The following is a 5,355-nucleotide window of genomic DNA, read 5'->3' as shown; positions in this document are numbered from 1 at the left end:
AAGTGTTTTTTTAAAATATATTCTCATAATCTTTTATTGTGTATTATATTGTCTTCAATAAGATACAACCTGATTAAATTTGATAGGCATTTTTATCTATTTAAAGAAAAAAATTATCTGTATGTACAATGTCTTGTCTAGAGTCTAGCAAAAAGAATACCTTTCATTGCAGGATTTCTGCTTAATATAACAAGCAAAAGCAAACAACCAAAAAATATAAACCAAAGCAAACCAAACCCCTAAACTACAAATATGGATATGGAAGAAAGCATTAAAAGACAAATATAAAATAACTTTGTGTTTGTTTGTTTAGAAATGCATGGTGAATACTAACATTAGTGACAAAACATTAAAAAAAAAATGCCCACAGTCATGGTGGGCACATTCTCCTGCTCGGGAATGTCAACCGGCTGTAGACCATGTCGTGGCTCCTGCAGATGGCACAGTACTAGACCATGCTGGAGATCATGCAGAAGATCATGACCATAGCAATGCCAATGCCCACTGCGCTTATGATGTGCAGTGTGTTCTCAAAGGCCTCCCCGATGGCCTCGGGGCAGGACTTTACGGAGACGATTGGAGGATGTCCTTTTGGGGGCAGATGTCTGAGACAAACTGTTCTACACCCCCAGCCAAGCCACAGCAGTTCAACGCGGAGTGGACGGCTTTCAGCGTCTCCCACTGGGGAACGTTCTTGTTCTTCAGCTTCTTGTAGGTGTCCTTGTAAAATTCCCAAAGCTTCTTGATCACTCCATCCTTGTGGGAGTAGCTCCAGGTGGCCGCTGCGGTCTCAATGGCAGAGATCACCAGAAGGAAGCCAAAGAACAACCCCAGCATGCACTGGGACTCTTGCACAAACCCACCGCAGCCCAGGAAGCCCACGAGCATCATGAGGGCACCAGCTCCCATCAGAATATAGACTCCTGTTTAAAGTTGGAATTGTTTTTCGTTTCTTGCTAGAAGATGCTCTTGGTCTGAGAGTCCAATCGGAGCCATAATCCAATGGCAAGGACTGCAATCCTGGCAAGCCAGAAGATGAAGTTAAATCCGAAGAGCAGGTATTTGATGTGCTTAGTGCCTCCTTTGACCAGCATGGTGGGACTGGACTGGCCTGGGTGGATGTTCGTGGACAGGACCAGGGCTGGACTGAGGTGCTGGCGGCTGCGGGCTGGCCTGTGGCTGCAAGTGTTTTCTTAATAGTCTACTTAATGCCGTGTTTTTGGCTTTTTCTTGGTTGATGTTGATAATTTTGTGGTTTAAAACCACCACCAAACAGTTTTGTAGGGCTACCTAATTCTCCTATGCACAAGAAAGATATGACTTGCCTTAAGGAAGAAATTATGTGTGTTAGATAAGTTTGCAAAAGACATGAGTTATAGTGCTATTGGCTATGAGTTCAATGTTAATGAATCAACAGCATATATTAAATAAGGAGTCTGAAATATAAACACATAAATAAGATTGTGTATTGATCACTTGACAAAAATGTGACCAGAGGTTCACTGAATCATAAGCCTGTATTTTCCTTAGGAACAATGTCCAGTATTCAATATTTATAACAAATTCAATGTTCATAACAAAGTTATAGAACACCAGTACTGTCAATAATGGGACTCCACTGTGTGTGTATACATACCTACATATACAAATGTACACACACATATATATATATTTATTTTAAAATGTATTTTAAGTATAGATTTTTAAATATTAAATTTTCCTTAAACTTAGGGAATTTTACAAAATCTAAAAGATAAGCAAACTCTAAACAGTAATTTGCACAGACATAGTACATCATGAATGCGAAAACTATTTGCAGAATGGTCAACTGTAGTCAATTAAAAGAGTACTGAAATCACTATTGGAATCACACTTCATTCTACCTACCAATCTACCAACTGTGGAAAACTCACATACATGATAATAATTTGTATATGTGTTAAGACATAGAATTAATTTTTGAAGCTTTTCACAATTGCTGATCTCAAAAGTACTGTATTTCTTTCTGTTCTCACTTATTAGCCAGTTGATGTGTTTCTTATGTTAGCAAAATAGAGATAGTAAACAAAATACAACAGTGTCCAAAAGGATTTTGAATATTCACATATAAAAGTAACATAGCTTCCCAAATTTTGTGATTTATACTGGTATCCAGGTAAATATACTAGTAAAACATTTGTTGTAGGTGTCTATTTTAAGACATTCTTCACAAGATAGGTGTTGAATTTGGTAGACATGGTATAGCACAGAATATAATTTTGATGAAATTCTTCAAAAGATATTGTGAAGTACTCTATCCTAAAAATAAATGAGTGGAACATAATAGTTTTGTAGATACTTATGGGTAGAGCATAGAAAAAAAGCATACAAGGATACACCTCAATATAATTATGTGACTCAAGTTTTGTTGCTGCTGTTTATTGTTTATCTGTTTTAATAATTTAGTATCTAGAACCATGACCTATTGAGTGTTTCATATCAGTGACTTTCTATTGGTTTTTGACTAAAGTTGAATTTATTCAGGGAACTTCCTCGAATTCTGAATTGCCTGTACTTCATTGACTTTGTACTGAGTTTCTGTGAGAAGGAGGTGATCCTTAGAACAGAATAGGTGGCTGGGCTCGGTGGCTCAGCCTGTAATCCTGTGCCTTGGGAGGCTGAGGTGAGTGGATTGCCTGAGCCCGCGGGTTCGAGACCTGCCTGGGCAACTTGGCAAGACCTCATCTCTATAGTAAATTAAAAAAAAAAAAAAAATTCAGCCGAGAGTGGTAGTGTGTGCCTGTAATTCCGGCAACTCGGAAGGCTTAGGCAGAAGGACAGCCGGAGCCCAGTGGTGGAAGCTGCGGTGGCTGGGAGTGGCCACTGCACTCCAGTCTGGGCGACAGAGTGAGACTCCAATTCAAAAAAAAAAAAAAAAAAAGAACAGAATAAGTATGTTACAGTTGTCTCTGATTCTTGCAGGCATGACTGAGTAATCATAGAAACATGTAAACACAAATTATAGGACTTATAATGAAATTATAGAGTTAATTTGTAAACCTCATATTATAGGAAATTAAGCTACAATTTTAAGATTTTTAATTGTCTCATTTATGGTCATTACTGTGAACTAATAACTTTGACATCTTGTCTAATTTTCACAACTACCTTTTAAGTTGCTCACATTGAACCATTTCAGAGATGAAGAAAATTAGGTCAGAAAAATTAAGTAACTTGGATAAATTGTTTAAACTACAGATGGTCATAATCTTACCATGGTTCAATTTAGAATTTTATTTTATTTTTTACTTTACAATAGTTGAAAGCAATATACAATCAGTGAAAATCATATTTCAAACTTTTAATTTTGATCTTTTCACAGGCTAACAATATGCTTTACACGTGACCTGCCATGCCAGGACTGGTATACAACCAATACTGTAGTCTACAACTTACTGTATTCAGTAATGGCATGAGCTATTGAATAGTTTATAATAAAATAGGCCTTGTGTTAGTTTTGCCCAACTGCAGACTAATGTAAGCATTCTGACCATGTCTAAGGCAGGTTAGGCTAAGGTATTAATATGATGTTCAGTAGGTTAGCTGTATTAAATGCATTTTTTAAACTTACAATATTTCCAATTTGCAACTGTTTTTTGGGGGACATAACACTATCATAAATCAAAGAGCATCTGTAGTCAACTATGAAACAAGGATTGAGGCCTGGCTAATTTGATGCCAGAGCTCATATTCTTAACCATTATTTTAATAATAAAAAATATTGCTATTGTTATTGACCCAAAATATACATAACTTAAAATTTACTACTTAAGCATTCTTCATTGTACAATCTAGTGGCATTAAGTACGTTCACATTATTGTGCAACTATTACCATTATTCATCTCCAGAACTTTTTAACCAAAGAAGTAATAGTATTTTGCTCGTATTAAAAATCTCTTAAATTTCTAACACTAACTTGCCTTAAAAAGACTGTCTGTAGAATAAATTAGAAGGGTAAGAACTGGAAAACTTGTAATTACATAGATGACTACCAAAAAAACAGCATTTGATATCATTAAATGTTATTATTTTTATTTCTTTTCATTGTTTTACTGAATAATTACAACTTATACACAATACCTTAAAAGATCCAGTTGTAATCTCAGTAATGTTAACTACTGTTTTTTAGTTTTTTTCAGCAATTTAATGTTTCTGACTGTTTCCATGCAAATTATGGTTAGTAAAAACTAATATTATTAGATAGTAAAATAGGTAGCCATGACTATATTTATTTAGAACAATATATGTTAATAAGTACTTTATTTGCAAACTTTGTAACAAACTCTGGAAAAATAATTGAAACAGGTGTGTTTGTCAAGTAAAGAATTTTATGGCATTTGAGTTGGAAGCATTTATGTATGTTGATATAATTTTCCTTTGGAGACTACAATGAAATCCATGGAATTTCTTTAGCCTATGTGAAATAATTATTTCTGAATCAAGTTGCTCCAACCCAAGTGATTATCTCTGTCACAATAATTTAACTTGGAAGAAACCGCTCACTTTTTTTGAATAGCTATTTTTTAATTAATCATACTGGAAGTCTATTAAATTAAAAAGTATACTGTTGAATATAAAACTTGTATAGGTTTCAGAAATAGAAATTTTAAAATAGTACTTGATTCATATGAGTACATTCATAGTTTTGATTTCCAAGAGTGATACTAAGTATATAAACCAAACATAAACTAGAAAATTATATTTTTTATTTTATAACGTTACAGGTATTTTCTTTTCAGAGAGGCCTTTCTCGATCCCTCCTAGCCATTATTATTTATCAGGTGGCTGTATTATTACTTAAAATTTCTTTTAAAAATTTTTCACAAAAAATGCAACAATTATGTTTAACTATTTACTAACTTAGTTAATATCATTAGCCTATAATTTCAGATATTATGTGTATAACAATTAAACTCAGATTGTGATAACTATCTTTCAGTTTTTATATGTTGTTATAAATAATGTGATATAAATAGGGTAAGAATTGGAAAGTTTTACTTACATATATTTCTACCACATAAATAATTAGATAATATTAAGTATCACCATTTCTATTTATTTTCACTATGCTAATTGTACAATTATAACTTATTCACAATACCTAAAAGATCCAATTATTATATATATGTATATATAATATATGTATATTCTTTCAATCATAGAGAAATTTGTGAAGCAAGTGTCAAAGACTGAGCTATTATCAGTTCTTTGTCCAAAATAACTTGGTGCGAATGCTCATGCCTGTAACCCCAGCACTTTGGGAGGCAGAGGCAAAACGATTGCCGGAGCTCAGGGGTTTGAGACCAGCCTCTACC

At 34.0% G+C, this 5,355-nt stretch overlaps 1 pseudogene; it reads right to left on the bottom strand.

Moving 5' to 3' along the window:
- Nucleotides 1-370: 370 nt before the first annotated feature.
- On the bottom strand, nt 371-1,094 carry LOC103261384 (annotated as a pseudogene).
- Between the last annotated feature and the right edge of the window lie 4,261 nt (nt 1,095-5,355).

This window comes from Carlito syrichta, unplaced genomic scaffold (genome assembly GCF_000164805.1).
Source record: "Carlito syrichta isolate Samal-C Ts95f unplaced genomic scaffold, Tarsius_syrichta-2.0.1 Scaffold303674, whole genome shotgun sequence".
Classification (NCBI taxonomy): Eukaryota; Metazoa; Chordata; class Mammalia; order Primates; family Tarsiidae; genus Carlito; species Carlito syrichta.
This window is presented reverse-complemented; position numbering and strand designations above follow the sequence as displayed.